At 36.9% G+C, this 19,462-nt stretch overlaps 1 protein-coding gene and 1 long non-coding RNA gene across 10 annotated transcripts in view; one reads left to right on the plus strand and one right to left on the minus strand.

Annotated features, from left to right (window-relative positions):
• Window positions 1-458: 458 nt before the first annotated feature.
• The window catches only part of tipE (temperature-induced paralytic E), a 55,714-nt gene continuing 36,710 nt past the window's right edge, over window positions 459-19,462 (plus strand). Inside the window, exons 1-2 of one of the 9 annotated variants that reach the window (XM_073980056.1) lie at window positions 493-979; window positions 2,088-2,405. The gene's annotated coding sequence lies outside the window, so the exon portion shown is untranslated. Of the gene's footprint in view, window positions 1,382-1,949; window positions 2,406-19,462 lie in introns of all 9 variants that reach the window. The other 8 variants (XM_073980057.1, XM_073980060.1, XM_073980061.1 and 5 more) reach the window with 8 other exon arrangements.
• On the minus strand, window positions 15,710-16,324 carry LOC141401167 (uncharacterized). Its single transcript, XR_012412277.1, has 3 exons — window positions 16,263-16,324; window positions 16,146-16,192; window positions 15,710-16,081 (listed from the first exon to the last, which is right to left on the minus strand). It is a non-coding gene; the product is annotated as an uncharacterized lncRNA (long non-coding RNA).

Consider the following 19,462-nt stretch of genomic DNA (forward strand, 5'->3'; position numbering starts at 1 on the left):
AGGGGTCAAAAAATTTCTTTACCAAAAATTGTGAACGTAGGTCCATATTTATGTATAACCACCGTATAACGGTACGCTTCGATTTTACGTGACCGAATAGCTTAAACTAGGAACTTGGGGTTCCAAGTGCTCAAAAAAAAATCTCCACATACAAATGTGAAAATTAAATATTCCATATAAGTTCAGAATATTTTTTCATGGTGGAGGGTAAAAGATTATTTTATGTTTTACAGTCATGGGCTAACGGTATATTTTCCCGGTCAATCCGACTGACACTTTCTTCCTTATTTCTTTAGACGATTGTTGAGAATAAAACAATAATATTTGTAATCGCGTGCCAGTGGCAAATACTAAAATACTGGGCTATAAGTTGACACATGAGTTTTAGTGTTTTGCTGAGCACAACTGAGAGAAACAGAGAGCATTTCCAAAGTAGCTTTTTATTATCCCCCTATTTCAGTGTCTTAGGTTATTTGAAGGAAAACTAAAGTCAGTGTCCGTTATTACGTTAAGCATCGCGTTTGTGTGAATCGCGTGCCGTCATACCAATAGTCTATCTGAATTTAGCAAAATATCATCGATGACGATGACAACAGCAATGTTTTTACATTGACAAGTTGTCTATTGACTTTAAGGTGTTTTTTTTTGTTTTTTTCAACATCAAATGACCTAAACAATCAGGTCAAAAACTCCACGAAAATAAAAATAAATCGCAATTAAAAACGAAAAAAAATAATAAAAATGCGAAGGAAAAAACTTTTTAAAAGAAAAGTTGATTGCAATTAAAACGAAAATCGATGAGCATGACGTTGAGGCTGCAAAAGGTTTTCGTGAAGAATTTCAGAATATATGTGTGTCGTGTTTGTGTGCAGCTAGCTGGCTGACTGTGTGTCATTTTGTGAAGTGAAGTTGGAAAAAAAGAACAAGCAGAAAATTTGAAAAAGAAACAAAAAACACACACAGGCAGATTCTATAATGTGTAGGTATATGTATATAACATACATACTTATATAAAATGAAAACCCCAAAAGCGAAACGGGCGAAGGATTTCATTACAGTTCAAGTGGAAGTGGAAGATAATGTTGCTACATGGAGTAATCAGAAATAAATATATAATAAAAAATAATAACAAATTAATAAAAATTGAGAAATTATAATAAAATAAAACAAATTTCATTTGCCTGAATTGTGAATGTGAAACTCAAAATGAAATTGTTAAAACTTAAAAGTCTCTAACAGAACTCGTTTCTGTTCGTCGTTTCGTAATGCGAAAGCAGGGAAAAATGACTTTATAAAAATGTGAAAAAAATTAAGTGTGAATGTGTGTAAAAATATTAAAAAAACCAACACCGTGGAATATGTATTTAATGGGAGAGTGAATGTAGGTGTTTGTGTTTTTTTTTTAATATTCTAATGTGTGTGCAGGTTTATGTGTCTGTCTGTGGGTTTGTGGTTTGACATAAAAATCCATTGACGAATGTTGACACTCAAAACAACTAAAGTTGTGTGTCCTTATATTGCATGTACATACGTCAAACAAAGGATATCCTTCAAGGATTACATAAAATCTTCGAAGTGAAACAACAATAACAATTCAAATTGAATTTAATTCCACAGAGTCTTAGTTGAATTTCAATAATGAAAAAATTGAATGATAATAATTTTGTAAAAATTATTCACAACATTCAAGAATCCATCAATCTGTCATTATACTGTCGATAGTTTGACAAAAAAGTTTCCTTTTTCAATTGCCACTATCGCCAGTTATTTTTTGTTCTTGTGTCGTTCGTCAGTTTTCCCCTCAGTGCGTGTTGGCAACGTGGCGCCATCTAAATATTAACATAGTCAGGCAGGCATACCCCACCTTCTTTTAGTTTTCTCATTAACTGTCCTACATTGTTTGGTTGGTTAACTACGCTGAAGAGAAATACTCAAACACACATACACAGCCCCGTCATACATATCTAGAGGAACTCACAATTTTTATAAATAAAATATCATAAAAATATTAATATAATGGCGTTGATGATGATGATGATGGTATGACAAATACTTACGTACTTTAAAAATATACTATATGCTGGAAGAAAAAAAAAACACTAAATAAAGAAAGCACATGAGATGTATAAGAAAATCAATAACTCTACAACTTTTCGGAACATTCATACTCAGATTTTCCAAGGAAATAATTCAACCAATATGAAAGCGTAATATTTAACTTTCAATCCATGCAATCGTACCACAAATCAGCATTAGTTTTAGTTTCTTCCTTTCCTTAATACACAAACAAGTAGAAATAATAACAACAAAATAAACACGAAATAAATCAAATGAATGTTGTAACATAACCTTAAATTTGAAACAAATTGCAAGTTATGAAGTGTATGCACGGAAATAACTAAACTGTAAGTGTTTCAGATTTGTGAAGAAATTATGAATTGTTTTTATTAACTTACAAAAAATTAAATTTCCGAAGAGATTCATTATTTTTGAAAAGAAACCCATATCACAGTGGTTAGGAACTTAATTTTACTTGCCAACAACATAATTTATAAAGGGATATAGTCGCACAGGGCCAACCAACCAGTTGTTATCATACACCATTACACCTGGCAACGCAAGTATTTAAAGAAGTTTGCACAATTTTTTGAACATTTAACGATTTTATTGCCGGCATCCAGTTGATAAAGCTAGCGATTCAAACCACGCGCAATTGTTCTGAAATCGATTCCAATTTTTTGTCGTCAACGACTTTTTAATTTCTATATGGGATTCAATAGTAATTATATTGAAACTAATGAAACAAAAATATTAGATCAAAATATTGGAAGGTGTGGGCCTGGCGTGCTCCTAAAGACGGTCATTTTTTTGCAATTTTGGAAAATTTGCAATTTCTTACAAATTTCTGTATGTTCCTATGAGTTTTATAAAGGTTACATGAGCTTTATGAAAACCCAAGGATTATTTTTATACCCTACACCACTATGTGGGGATGTTGTTATAAGTTGGTTTTGGCCAAAAAGTTTGTAGCGCATCAAAGTAATGATCGTAGACCTATACTTATACAGTCGGACCTCGATTATCCGTGATGGTCGGGATCGGAGGCGGATAATCGATTTTCCCGGATAATGGAGGCAATGCTTTTATGCAGTTTTTGAACATATTTTTAAGTAAAAATGGCATGTATTGTAAAATAACATGAAAATCTGAAATTTTTATTACATTTTTTACGATAATCCACCAAATTTTAGAAGGATACATAATATCATCATCATCAGATGCATCTGAATTGACTTTGCCCCATGGTTTTTGTGATACCATAAATACACAAATTGTGTAATACGGGAGAATTTTCAGTTTTCGTTTGCTTACCTTTTGTTTGCTTAATCAAATTAATTGGAAAGTGTGCGGGTAATGAAGTTTATAACAAAAAATTGAGGAAATGGAAAAAAGTCCAACATTTCTTTTCAATCACGGATAACGGAGGTTCCCGGATAATCGAGGTTCAACTGTATATACCAAAATGAATGTCTCGACGAGCTGAGTCGATCTGGCTGAGTGTGTCCGTAAGTCCGTCTAAACCTTGTAATCACGCTACAGCTCGCAATTTTGATCGGATCGTCACAACATTTAGGGGATTGGAGGTCCTGTAGGGGAAGATTGTGGGGTAATATTCAGAGTCCGGAATGGGCAGAAAACTTAAATTAATAGGAATATCTCAGCTTCTATATATAATGTATTCCAAAAGCAAAGCCTGATAATTTCATGTAAGAAAGTATCAGTCGGCTTTGCCGACAGAGATATACCCTAAGCCTATATGAATTAAAACTTTGTCCTTTTGTGTGGAGAGGACCGATATGGGCCACTTTATAAGTTAAACTAAATTTGGACAAAATATCGTGCATACCATTTTAGTGATTTTTTTTTAATTTTGGGGGAAAGTACCGGAAGTTTTGAACCCGTATTGCTCATCTCCGAACTGATACTATATTTGGATAAAATATGACGAAGGCCAAATTTTGGACCAAATCGGTTGATCAGTTCGAGAGTTATCGTGCTCTCCAACCATTACATTTAGTGCCATACGGGTTTTTTTGCATCTTTCAGGCTGTTTTTTTTTTTTCAAAAAGTAAGGTATTGCCCCTGAAAAAAATTTTACCGTCGTAATCGAGGCAACGAATGCAAGTTGCTTCAACAAAAATCAAAGTGATTCGAGAGCAGGTCTTAAAGTTAACTTAACCGAAAATTTGTGTGGGAGGTATCCGAATGGGTGGTCAAATATAGTCCATATTTGAACCTAATCTATATGTCTGGTTCATATATTAGAATGTGTAAAGAGTGAACCCAATCGGCCTCTGCTTTCTAGAGTTATCGTGTGCACAATTTTTCCGAACATTTTTGAACTTTTGTGGGGGAGGTACCTGAATGGATGAAACGACATGGCTTATCTTCGAACTTAAACTAAGTTTGGGCAAAATATTACGAAGGCCAAATTTAAACCGAATCGGCAGATTCGTTCAAGAGTTAACTTGCGCACCAACCACTACACACGGTGTCGTAGGAGTTTTTTGCAACTTTCAGGCTAATTTCTCAGGAATTATGGACTTGCTCCTGATGAAACTTGTACCGTCGTATAGGGGACAGTGAATAAAAGTTGCTACAACAAAAATTAAAGCGATTCGAGAGCAGCTTCTAAACTGAATTTTTCCGAAATTTTGTGTGGGAGGTACCCGAAGGAGGGGACCAATTGGGTCCATATTGAAACCTCATCTATGTTTAGTAGAAATTTCACGATGTGCAAAGTATGGACCAAATCGGTTACTCTCTTTATGAGTTATCGTGCGCCAAAATTTTCCGAAGATTTCCGAAGTTTTGTGTGGGAGGTACCGGAAGGAGTGGACCGATATAACCCATCTTCTTAAACTTAAACTAAGTTTGGGCAAAATATTACAAAGTGCAAATTTTGGACCAAATCGGTTCATCCATTCGAGAGGTATCGTGCGCACCTGCCAGACAGGCGGACGGACGTTGCTAAATCGACTCCAAATTGTCTGAAAACGGATTTCGTCCAAACATACTTGGGGTCTAAAACCATTATTTCGATGAGGCACATTTTGCTCGTATGAAAGGGTATATATACCCTCCTTAGCATAAATGCTGAGGGTAAAAAAAATGGTAAAACTTCACATTTACAACAATCCAAAGTTGGCTGGCGTAGGCCGCCAAGTTTTCCAAGTTTTCCTTTTTAATGCCGAGTACCACAGCTCTGGCTGGTGGCCTTCCAAAAGCAAAGCATGCGTATGAATGTAGAAGGTGGTCAAACAGCGGAAATATAGCAAAAGTCGTCAAAACATTGCATTATTCCATTTTTTATAATCACGCTTCAGATCGAAATTTTGAACGGATTCCCACGAAAGTTTGGAGGCTGATGGGAGTCCCTGAGAGGAAAAAGGCTATTGAGTTTGTTGAGAGACAGATAATATTCAGTGGTCGGAATGGCAAGAAAAACTACTGTGGTGAGTTATTCCAAAAGCAAAATGATGTAGGGTATCAGATAGTCAGATAGTCAGCCTTTGCTGGCTTGTTTCAAATTACCGTAGCCAAAATTCGACCAAAATTCAGTTTTGTGGGACTTTTTGCTATTTCAATATCTATTTTGACTGGATTATCCAATTAAGTATCAGAATAATGTCAAACCTTTCACAACATATAGCTAAGAGGCCACTGTGAGGTCCTCTGTATAAATCGTTCATTGGGGATCATTCCCTCATTGCACGCCAAATATCGGGATTTGAATCCCAGGCTAGACAACATGAAAAAATTTCCAACGGTGCCAAAAACCCTTCAGTGCAATGTTGGCTCACATTTCCTAAGTATAGTTGTAGGTAGGTGTTGCAGCAGTATATAAACCCACGTAGAAGCACAGGTTTAGTATGCTGGATGGTCAGCAGCGGCCATAACACTATGGTTTCGTATCAATCCGGTACGAAAGAACCCGCTGCCGTGGGATTGAAAGTGTTGCTATGGTTTGACGAGATGTGGCTTCAGGGCCAAACCTATAGCTCTGCGTGTTGCGTGTGCGTTCAAAAATACAAATTGAAATATATGTATTTTGTTTTTGTATTTTTGAACGCACACGCAACACGCAGAGCTATAGGTTTGGCCCTCAGTCTTAAACTGCATAATTAAGGGGTTACCTTTACTTGTCACTTTCAAATACCGAAAAAAAGTCGAGCGGAGCAAAATTGGCTGAGATATGAACATTGGAAGGGGACAATTTATTGTGATTTGTATGTAGCATGGAACCTTTAAACGACTTTAAACGCGTGTTTCTCGAAATAGAATTTTTGAAGTCAGTGGCAACGATAGTTCGAAAACGAATTGTTCGATCTTCATTTGGTTTGGTGAGCTTATTAAACAATTTTTTGCCCGTTTTTGGACAAAAGCGGTCAATTTGTTTTCGTTAAAATCGAAATTTTGACTTTGACAGCCCACAATTTTCTTTTAAAGTTGATCTTTTAAAATTCTGTTTCACTCAAATACAGGATTATTAGGCTCATAAAACGCCCATGTAGCGATTTACCAATATTGGTGGTTTCTTTGAAAATAGGGATAACCCCTTAAGCCAAAATAGCATCCGCTACTTTTCTTCTTAAAGGTATCAGTTACTTCTATTACTGATCGATCCATGATGTCAATATCGTTACCATAAACAAGTAAAATGTGGCTATTTATGTAAATTTTGTCATTTCTTTTGACGTTTGCATCTCGAATACGCTTTTCCAGCAGCATGTTGAAGAGATCAAGGGATTGAGAAAATGCTCTTTACCTATCCTGAGCACACTATCTGTATCTGTAACCAGATTACCTTTCGTCTGTACATTATGATGCGCACGTACCAAAGTCATCAGTTTGATGTTTCACTCTTTGGTATATGCCACATTATCCTCTTGGGAAGCGCCACGACACGCGTGGCGCTACCATGCATTCCTTGATGCAGGTCTCTGGTATCCACGTGTGGATTTTGCGCTTGTTTGCATGGAGTGGGTAATACTTTGTTACTGGGGATGAAGAGCGTTTTGTTTAAGCAATTGGGCCAGTTGAATGAAATATACTGTGGCTATCTGTTGTGATTGCACCTTACCGAAGTCCAACTTCATACTTTATTTGCTATCTTTAATCGGGTAGGTACCTACGCTGCAACAAGGACATTCGACACACTCGATGAATGTCTTCCATGTATCACTCATCAATTTTATCAATATCAATTTGATTTCTTGTTCTTTGATTTGGTGACAGTCCTTATGTGCCCTAATTCATGTAGAGATAATTAAGTCAGGTACTGAAAACTACCATGTTTTTTGCCACAGCGAAAACTATCAGCCTCAATCCCTTGTCAGATGTTCCACTGTGGAAACTGAATTTCCCAACTGTTGGGCAAAAGATATTCTTCTTTCTAATTTTGGTATTAAAATCGCCTAGAACGATTTTAATGTCATGGGCAAGACAAGGGTCATATACTTCTTCTAAGCGATCGTAAAATAAATCTTTGGTCTGTTCGTCGTTGTCTTCAGTGGGAGCATGAGCGCAAATAAAGTTGTTGTTTAAGAATTTTGTTTTTATCCGCAGCAAGACTTTCATTTACTGGGGCGAAGCTGGCCACCAGATGTTTTAACCTTCAACCAGCTACAACTCTGCAACTAAACCCATGCTTTATATCATGGCAGCTATAATAAGGTGCACCAGCTTGAGGTTTTTTTCTCAATCCATCGTATTTCCTGTATGTCAGTAATATCGGCCTTATATTTTTAAAGTACATCTGTCAATGCGTAAACTGCACCTTCTCTATAAAGAGTGCAAACGTTTCAGCAGATTCTGCAGATTCGCAGTTCTTGGTACTGAAAACATTTGCCTGTGTCGTCAACCCAAGCTTTTAACGTTCTTATGGGTAAATGCGCGACATATGTTAGTTCACTATCTTTAGCGGGTGTTAAAGGTAGCTCCTCAGATGACACCACGGGTAGGTCAGTGTCCACTTGAGCTGAAAGAGTGAGTGACCCCGTTGCTTGGTATCTTTCAACCTCTACGTCACCCTAAATGTCATATTGTACTGAAAAATCAGCAAGGTGACGAATTGTACAGACCGATTTCATGAGACACTACTCCTCCCAGCAATAGCGTAGATTACAGCAAAATACGTAGTACCTCATTGGGACTAGATTTCATATGCGCTCATATCAGTTGCATCATGAGTCTCAATATGCCATGCGACCCAACAATTGTGTTGTCCCTTTATCTATCGAAGGATTTCTATACCGTTAAAACTGCCAAGCTGTTCGAGGACATGGAGAACACGGTTCTTTTGAATCCAATTTAAATGGAAGGTGCTTACACCTGGGAAGTTTTTGCGGATTCTGAAACTACAATGTTCATAGATGAGAAAAATAAAAAAACAAAAAAAAATCGCCGGAGCGCTTTTTAAATAAATCACGATTCAAGTTGACATTTTTACTGAGGGGTATTTTGCCACCGTTGAAAATTTGATTTTGCCTGACCGGGCAATCGAACCAACGCCCTTTAGCGTGCAAGGCGGGTGTGCATACCATTGCACCACGGTGGCTCCCACGAAACGAAAGGACTGGTGGGCGCAATATCTATCGAAAGCAATGACTCCAAAAATAAGATCCGTTTCCTAAATTGACTATGTTGGTCCATTTCCTCAGATACATCGTCTGCAACACTTTCGACTTTAATCCAAATCCATATTTTTTGGGGAAGTACATTCGTCCAAAAAGGGCCACAAAATTCTGAAAATCTCCTGAATACATAACTTCTGTGGAAAGGATTTTGTTTGTATAGCCGGTATTCTATCTGTCCTTAGATGAAGGTTTCAATTCACACAGACTGGGGGTATATCTCTGTTGGCCAACTAGTATTTTTTACTTATTCATGTATAAGTGTTAATCGGAAGATGAGATGGTTTAACCTCCAGACTTTCCCCTACCACGTCGTGGACGCGTCCAACATTCATTCAGTTTGAATATCTTCTTAACAAACTCGTGTTTAATAACGAAACAAAAATATTTTTGTTGACCAAAGATATCGAAAAACTGGGTAATAATCGTAAAAAAGGTCCCTGAGCTATATCTCAAAAACAATAGCTGATGAGGGAAAACTGTTTCCGAACTTGATAAATTCGCCAATTTGAATTAGAAGCAGTAAAGAAATCGAACGAAACAATAGTCTTGTTGGCCAGTGTTATTATAAACAGTTTCTGTGGGCGTATGGTAGTTGTTGTAACTTATACGCCTCGTGGTCAGTCAACACTTAAAATAGTTAAGAAGACAACATTCTGTGTAGCTTTTTATGTCCTCATTTTTTAGAAAATTTTCTGAAGAAATAACTGATAATAACACATTCCAACATTTCGTCACTATCGCACCAGCACACACCCCCACAAAGAACTTATTTCAATCATTCAATTCAAATATACATACATACATACACATGTATATATAAATCCTCAAGAAACCAACAACAAAACAATTATACCGGTATTTACATAAATATGGCTATTTACAATATAGATAAAACTATGATGGGGCCCACCCATAAAAAATACAATAACAACAACACCAGCATCATAAACTTTGAATAAGTCACAACATCTTGGCGACGAGATAGATATACAAGTATCATTACTCATATCAACTACGTCATTGATACACACTGAGAAGCAAAACAGGATGGAAAATAGAATCAACTACAACACACAACCCAGCCGTAACAAGCCAAGGAAATAATTGTAAAAAAAAAACTAAAGAATATAAATAAAAATGCTTTGCTTCGACAGCATAGATCTATCCGGTCCACTATATTGACAATCACTTGAAATCCTCTTGATTTGTATGTCAACATGACACTCAGTCTCAACCGGTATCAACAATAACATCAACAAAAATATTGTAAAAATGAACATACAAACAAAAGGCACGCAGCAATGATGAGCATCAACATTATTCAGACCGAGCGACCGGCCATTCATTCCGTTGTGTGTAAAAGGAAGTCGACAATCGGCGAACAGGCTACAACGCCTACGAATGTTAATGGGGAAAACGGAAATAACAACAGGATTTTAAATTTATAAATAAATAATTATAATTAGGAGAATGGGTAGGAGGTGTAAACTATTCCCAAATGGCCCGTACGTCTATTTAGTTAATTCCTTAAATGCCATTAGACTATCCAGGAAAGGTTCAAAAGTGGCTGTGTTAAAAGATATTTTTAGAATGCTAAGGCTACGAAAGTAGAACAACAGGGGAAGTTAATGAAACAATGTTTTTAATAATTAATTTTAAAGGAGATATAAACATAAAAATATGATTATATTATGCGTAAATAAACTAAGTAGCAGTGGAATTTCAACCCCATACCAACCGCCTACCCTACTTCCTTGTATGCACCAATTTAGATGGATGGAAGAAAATGTGACGGGGATGAAAGGTAAGAAGCAACGGCATAATGAGTTTGGTTGCAGTGTGTCGGAGGTTAAAACATCTAGTCTCCAGTTTCATACCGGTAAATGAAAGACTTGCTACAATTCAGATTAAAGCTAAATTTGTCAGCATCAGTTTTATTTGCGCTCATGCTCCTACTACGGACAAGGACAAGCAAGCCAAAATATATTTTAAGAGTGCTTAGAAGAAACTGATGACCGTCCATGACATTAAAATTAAAAAACAAGTGAGCCAAGGCCATAGTCGGGACGGGGCCGACTGAGTGATACCCTACACAACTACCCCTCTGCATAAGCTTTTGACTGGTAAAATTTAAAATATTAAAATTGGGATAGCTTAGCGCCTTTTCTCAGAGTGTCTTCATTAATACAGGTCAATTTTGTTGAAATGAATTCAAGTGAATCGAAAGTACATCTCAAATAAAAAAATTGGAAGGTGGGATGTACGCCAACCATCAATAGGCTTCTTTCTCTGTGAGACCCCCATCAACCCGCAAAAAAGGATCCCATCAAAATTCCGACCTGTAGTGTGATTGCACAAAAATGGAAAAAGGGATGCATTACCGACTATTACGATATCTCTGTTGTTTGACCACCTACTTTACATCGTTGTAAAGGTGATATTTTCTACTTTCATTGTCTGGTTTTGCTTTCGATATACCTCTTACAGAAGCAGAGATATTCGCTTTAAAATAAAACGTTGACTTTTTCTCCAAATAAGTTTTTTGCCCATTCCGACCCCTGCATATTATCCGACCAGCACCAAAATCAGTAGGCTTCTTCCTCTGTAGGACCCCCTTAACCCCCAAAATTACGTGAGGATCCGGTCAAAATTGCGACCTCCAGCGTGATTACAAAAAATGAAAAAATGGGATGTATTGCCGACTATTGCGATATCTCCGTTATTTGACCACCTACGTCAACCTACTTTGCACCATTGTAAAAATGGGATTTTCTACTTTCATAGTCATACTTTGCTTTTGAAAAGTCCCCAACCAAATCTGTGATATTCGTCATTATTATTAAAATGGCAAAAATGAAAAGTTGCGTTCTATTAGCGGCTATTGCGATATCTTCGTTGTTTGACCACCTACGACAACCTACGTTTCATTGCAAAGGTGATATTTTCTACTATCATTAGCAGGTTTTTATTTATTTTTTTATTATATTTATTTATTTTTTTATGTACCCCATATAGGAGCAAAGACATTCGTTTTGAAATAAAATGTTGAATTTTTCTCCAAATAAGTTTTTTACCCATTCCGACCCCTAAATATAACCCGACCATCACCAACATCAATAGGCTTCTTCCACTCCGGGACCTTCATCAACATTTACAAAAAATACTGAACCTATTTTCCTGAAATTGTCAGGGAATGTACGGTTGTGGTCCCCGGTAAAAATAGGCTACAAATTTAATTGAATTTCGGAGCAGACGGGGTACTTCTCCTTTAACCTATTTTTTAAATAAAAGTCAAAAATTAAATAAAAATTAAATGTCGTTCGTTGGTAATGGCATCAGTTGAGTAGGGCTGGACCGATTTGGATAATTATTTTTTTTGAAATTTTCGTCATAACCCAACTTAGATCTTTATGCAAAGAAAATTTGACCACGCCCACGTTTTTCAATTTTAATCTTTTCTACAAAAACTACTGAACTGATTTTCCTGAAATTGTTATGGCATGTACAGGGATGGCCCCCGGTGAAAATAGCCTAAATAATTTGTTGAATTTCGGAAGGGGGTGGGGTACTTCCCATATACTCTATTTCTTTAAAAAATGTTATATTTACAATAATTACGAATGTATCGGTTTGGAAATTAATTTTCGCGACAATTGTGGTTGTGTCTCCGAACTTACCTACTTATTCGAAAGCAAACAAGTGAGCAAAGGCTAAAGTCAAGGGGCCGACCATGTGATACCCTACACCACTACCCATGTGCATTTACACGAACACAAACACATAATTGTAAACAGACCACCCGACTTCCTGCTAGCAAATGAACGTGATGAGCTTCGTCGTACGAATCCCGAAGACCCAAAGAGTTAGAGAACTTACTCTTGAAGTCAACAGGCTAGTAGGCGAACATAAGCGGAAAAAGTGGCTAGACCATCTAAAGCAATGCAACATTGGTGCAGGAATAAGTAAATTGTGGGCAACGGTTAAATCACTCTCCAGTCCGGAAAAGAAGGATGACAGAACGGCTGTTACTTTCAACGGCGAAGAGGTGCGCCTGTTATTTTAACCGGCAGTTCATAGAGTACCCCGAGAGTGATAGGGCGAAGAGAAGTGTGCTACGCCGTATAAGAAGAGCTCTTCCAGCCGAGGAGGTGCCGCCACAATTTACGATGGGCGATGTTGCAGATGCCATTCGAAACGCTAAATCATCCAAAGCGTTGGGCCCGCAGCAAATATCGATGGTAATGCTTAAGCAGCTGTATGCACCGGGAGTTGAGTATTTAACAAGTGTTCTCAACCTATCGTTAGCCACCCATGTTGTACCGGATGCCTGAAAAGTTGGCAGGGTGGTCCCGCTACTCAAGCCTGGCAAGGATGCCAGCAGAGGTAAATCGTACAGGCCAGTAGCAACGATTCTACAGGCGCTACTCCTCCCCACGATGATAAGGTGTTTTCCAGTTGCCCATCATCAACATGTATTTCGGAAAATGCATAGTACTACAACAGCATTAGACGCCATATACACACATATCAGTAGAGGACTGAACCAGAAAAGGCCGTGCGACCGAACAGTCATGGTGGCTCTTGATCTATCGAAGGCCTTCGATACCGTCAACCATGCCAAGCTGTTCTAGGATATAGAGAAAACTAATCTCCAGCTATCAGAAACAAGAAGTCCAAAACCCGTAGAGTGAAACAGGGAGTTCCCCAAGGAGGGGTGATATCTCCGGAACTGTTTAACCTCTACCTTTCTGAAATTCCACACCCTCCAGACGGCATAGAGATCGTGATGTATGCGGATGATTGTACGATCTTGGCGTCGTGTCCTATCGTCGATGACATATGTGATAAGTTTAATGTCTACATAGCTGACCTAGTGCAGTTCTTCCATCTGAGGAATATGAAAATATCCGCCGCTAAGTCCACAGCCACGCTGTTCACCACATGCACGGCTGAGATAAGGCTTCCACTGAACATATTGGTCGATGGTGCACTGATTCCGACCACTAACTACCCTAAAATTCTGGGTGTAACGTTCGATAGCATGTTCAAGTCGTCCGCGCATGCCACAGCTATTTGCAATAAGATCAGAAGTAGGAACAAGGTTCTCAAGTCGCTGGCCGGCAGCACTTGGGGTGCTGATAAAAAAAAACCTTGTTGACCACCTACAATGCAATAGGCCGGTCTGTGGTAAGCTATGCGGCGCCAGCGTGGTCTGCAAAGGTTAGCACATCGCAGTGGATGAAGATTCAAACCTGCCAGAATGCCGCCCTGAGGACTGCAACAGGGTGCCTCCTCATGACACCAGTGGACCATCTTCATAAGGAGGAGAAGGTTTTACCGGTGTGTCAGCACAATAAGATGTTGTCGATGCAGTACCTGCTTGGGTGTTACCGCAGTGAGCATCCCTGTCACGATTTAATGGACAGGCTCCCCCCCCCACCCAGGCACGTCAGGAGAGACCTTCTTGATCTAGAGGGAGAGGTCCAAGGGTTTAAAAGAGAACCGCTACATCAACGAGCCTATCAGGCAGGCTTGAATCGCATTCACACCAACATGGTTGCCCAAGCAGTACGAAGATACAGTTTGAATGCCGTACTTGGAAACCATTCCCCATCCATCGCAGCAGAAGAACGCCAGCTGCCAAGGCAAACACGAGTGGTTTTAGCTCAGTTTTTAGCATTCACACCAACATCGTTGCCCAAGCAGTACGAAGATACAGTGTGAATGCCGTACTTGGAAACCATTCCCCATCCATCGCAGCAGAAGAACGCCAGCTGCCAAGGCAAACACTAGTGGTTTTAGCTCAGGACGATGCAGCAGCCTCAATTCGTATTGGGCCAGAATTGACGCCACGATACCCAACATATGCCCAGCATGTGGATTGGGACCACACGATACTCTGCATTTATTCAACTGCCCAGCTAACCCCACTTACCAGCCCAGGTTGCAGAATTCTTGAGTCTGGATACAGAGGAACTTGATAACTGAAATAATACACGAACGAACATACATATATGCGTTGCTACAACAACAACAGCAACCCATGTACATAAGCTTTTCACTGGTAAACATTTCTTTTAGGGAATATAATCCGACTACCACCAAACATAATATGATTCTTTCTCTCTGGGACCCTCATAAGCAACCAAAATTTCGTGACCATCCGATCAAAATTGCGATCTGTAGCGTGATTGAAAAAAAATGGAAGAATTGGATGCATTACCAACTATTGTGGTATCTCCCTTGTGTAACCACCTTCGCCAACCAACTTTACACGAATGTAAAGGTAATATTTTCTTCTTCCATTGACCGGCTTTGCCGTTGGAATACCCCTACAAGGAGTAAAACGTTAAATTTGTCATCACATGAGGTTTTCCCCATTCCGACCCCAAAATATTATCCGACTATCACCAAAATCAATAGGCTTCTTCCTCTGTGGGGCCCCCATCAACTCTCAAAATTTCGGGACTATCCGATCAAAATTCCAACCTGTAGCGGGTACAAAGTATGGAAAAATTGGATACATTCCTGAATTTTACGATATCTCGTTTGTTTGCCCACTTACGCCAACATACTTTACATCAATATAAAGGAGATATTTTCTTCTTCGATTGACGGGCTTTCCTTTTGGAATACTCCTAACAGAAGCGGAGATATTCGCATAAGGACAAAACGTTGACTTTTCTCCACGTAAGCTTTTTGCTTATTCCGACTCCCGAATATTATCCGACCACCACCAAACGTAAAAGGCTTCTTCCTCTGTGGGACCCGCATCAACTCCCAAAACATTCGTGACGATCCGATCAAAATTGCGACCTGTAGCGTGATTACAAAGTTTAGATGGATAGACGGACGGACGGACAGACACACATAGCCAGATCGACTCAGCTCGTCGACACATTCATTTTGGTATATCAGGAAAAATGTCTAAAATTGCCCAATAGAAAGTGTCTTAAAGACAACATTGATGAATCGTGCACGACATTTCCAATTCGTTCACGACTCTTTGCAGACAGCCCTTTGGGATCGTTGACGACTTTTTCACACAAGTGTCCCAGTATTCATGCACGACAACTTGGGCGACAAGGTAAGCGAAGCTGTCGTCGACGACGACTTCGAAGACAAAAACCCGTTATTTCGTTGACGACAGCTTTACAGACACTGTCTTGCTATTTGTCGTTAACGACCCTACTAAAGACAATTTTATTTTGTTGTCGTGTGTCAAATGTTTATTTTTATTACATTAAAAATACATCATTTTATAAATGTTATCTTACATTAATAATGATTCGTTCCTGAATATTCTCCGATCCGCCTATTTTTGAATTTATCCGCGCCTCAATTTCTCATCACAACCTGTGGACCTCCTTTATATATGAATTCTGCAAAAAGAAAACATTATGAATGAATGTTGACAATAACCACTAAAATAATCCATAATCTTACCATATACCACTGCCGCATCTTTTAAAACCGCTGGGATTTTCGGAATTCTCCATATATGTATTAAAAGAATAACTTAAATTATTTTTAAAGTTCCTTAATATCATTTTTCTCACTTACCGCTCTGTTGTTAAAGCACACTCTTTAGTATTGACGTGATTTGAGAATTTTATGGTTTTATTATCTTACAATTATTCCAAAATGAAAATTGTATACTTGAATCAATATGTAAACAATCATTTCATGGCACGCTTTTTTGAACATTTTTGAGTTTGTTGCCACGACACTTTGCAAGACATGGTCATGCATCGCGTCGTGCATGACAATTTCGGAAATTTCATCAACGAATCGTCAACGAAAATGTCATCGAAGACTCGATTTTCTATTGGGTGTCTTTTTCATTTCACAAAAATCAAAAAAAAAATTTGATACTACATCAATGATTTTTGGCACATAGATTAAGAAAAAAATCAGCATTCCAAATCTGTTTTCGTTACTAACTTTGATCGTTGCGCGCAAAAGATATGACTGTTTTAATTATGATAATTAGAAAAAATACTAAAAAAATCGCGGCTTAATATTGTTAGCTGTTATATCCTATTATCGTGAACTGAATTCGTAACCTTTGCGATGATGCAAAAAAATAATCGCAAAGTCTCAATGGATTCGCGAAAAATCAAATTTGTTAAATAATTTCACGTATTTACAAACATATTTTTGAAACAATGGCGCTCATATTTACGAAAAATATATAAAAAAATTATAACAGCATCCAGACATTTTGAGGAGTAAAATGAAACCTAAGTTGTGTAGGTTGGAGCTATAGTATTCAAGTTATTTGCAAAAATACGAAGAAAATATTACGAAAAAATTAAAATCATATTATTCTAATTTTGATTTTTTTATGGTTTTCTAGGAAAAGTTGGAGAAAAAATGTTTGAGTTTTTCGGCATTTTCGTCAAAATTTCACGCAATAATGATGATATTTCGTTGTAACAATTTTTTTGTTTATAGTTTTCCTATTGGATAATATTATTAGAACCTTATATCAAATCACAAGGAATTCCAATGGTGGCATAACGTTAAAATAATGTTATATTGAATATTACAACATTTGAGATGCATATAAACCGCGCAATTGTGAAAATGACATGATGCGCATCCGATTTTCCAACACAGCGAATCAATCCCTCTTATTTGATGTACAGTTTGTCAAATTCTATTTGGCGACCACGATGTAGCATCTGCTGCATATTAGGGTGCAAAACACAGTAAAATGGTCATAATTTCCGCGAAGTTCATTTACATTTTATGCGCATCCGATTTCAATAATCACCATTAAAAAATACATCATTCTATGCCGTTTCAATGCGATCCATCAAGAACCGTGGATGTAGCATCGCACTCAATTTTTAGAAAAAATCTATTATATCTCTGGATTTACGAGAGTTTTTAAATATCTGTTTTCGCGCAGTTTAAACACGCGTATCGATCTATTTATTTGAGTAGAATTGACACATCCAAAACGCGTTTTAATATGCGATATTTTCAAAATAATTTTTTGCAAATTTTCAAAATTTGAGGGGTATCATATCCGCCGATCTAGTGGGTGGATTTTTACGCGTCGTGGCTTGTTAGATTCAGAACGCAAAAAAACTAAATTTACGCGGGTTTCCACGGAAATCGATTGACGTTTGTAAATTTTAAACCAAAAAAATAGGTTTTTGAGAAAAATTTACGCACAAAAATTTCGTGGTTGGGCGCAGATTACTGTGATCCTGTGAGGGCTACACCCTCATGTTATACATTAAAAAATGCGAAATCGTGAGTACTATAATCAAATAATAAGCTTTTAGTGAAATCCAGCTGCGCGTCCCGATTAGAACAAAAATTCAAAAAACCCCATTTTTCTGGTTTCAAAATGTCAGCATCCGTTTGAGGTAGATACAGTGGATATATTAAAAAATCATACTTCAGAAACTTCAACTCTGAAGTGTTCTCTTTAACTTCTCCTTTGAGCTTTAAGCTCTACATTGTGTTGTAAAACCACTAATTGGAAAACAACATAATGAAACTCGTTTTTTCAACGATTTTTTCCGATTTTTTTACATTAGTACGACCACAGCTTCCGCTCAAAATATTATTTTAAGAAACCCCTCGGTGAATCGGGCTAAAACAGTTTATTTTACCGAAATGCGGTCAAAAGTTATGGTATAGTAAAACTGATCGCGAGTTACAATTCCCCATACCTCAGTTTCAACATAAGTTAATTTTCTACAAAAAGCTTGATATATGTATAAGTATGGGTCTACGACCATTATTTCGATGCGTTACAAACTTTTTGGCCAAAACCCACATAGTGGTGTAGGGTATAAAAATTAAAAGTTGTGTAAATGAAAATTTAAATAATCGGGTATTTAATATTTTTTGATATCTAAAATATTCATTGTACTAACAACAAATGGATGCAGCTTACAATGACAATTTATTGTTGATAGAATTTAGAAATTTTCTCCAATTAAATATTTGTATTCATATCTAAGTACGGAGAAGGGAAGATGACAATTCACACTACGTGTAATCAAGTTTACCTGACGAAAATGTACAAATAGTATAAATATTAAAAAAAAATGTTTCAGTTTTCTTTAAGCAAATATTATTTATATTTTAAGAGGATTTAAAGAAATATATTTTCTTTAATTTTTTGTCATGCCATTATATCAACGAAAATGTACAAATTGTATAAATATTAAAACAACTGTTTCAGTTTTCTTTAAGCAAATATTATTTATATTTTAAGAGGATTTAAAGAAATATATTTTCTTTAATCTTTTGTCATGCCATTATATCAAAGAAAATGTACAAATTGTATAAATATTAAAACAACTGTTTCAGTTTTCTTTGAGAAAATATTATTTAAATTTTAAGAGGATTTAAAAAAAATATATATTTATTTAATTTTTTTTCATGTCATTATAATATTTGTTATTTGTAAGTGAGCTACATATATCAATCTTCTGAAAATCATAAACAAATTTAATATTTTTAAAATTGTATTTGAATTTTATTTTTGCTTTATGTAGGCACAACAAAAGAATAATCCATTCAATAATACTTTATTCCGATTCCTATTACAAAGCATTAAATTTGCTTTCGATATTATTTTGATGCAAATATTTGTGATTATAAATGAATTTTTTAATAATCGAGCCGGTAATTAGTATTTTTTATACCCTCCGCAACATACGCTTTGCATTCCGTTTGTAACTCCTAGAAATAAATATATGTATACGACTTATGATAAAAACAACGGTTAATTT

Source organism: Musca autumnalis, unplaced genomic scaffold (assembly GCF_047663935.1).
Source record: "Musca autumnalis isolate F117 unplaced genomic scaffold, ASM4766393v1 scaffold_4, whole genome shotgun sequence".
Lineage (NCBI taxonomy): Eukaryota > Metazoa > Arthropoda > Insecta > Diptera > Muscidae > Musca > Musca autumnalis.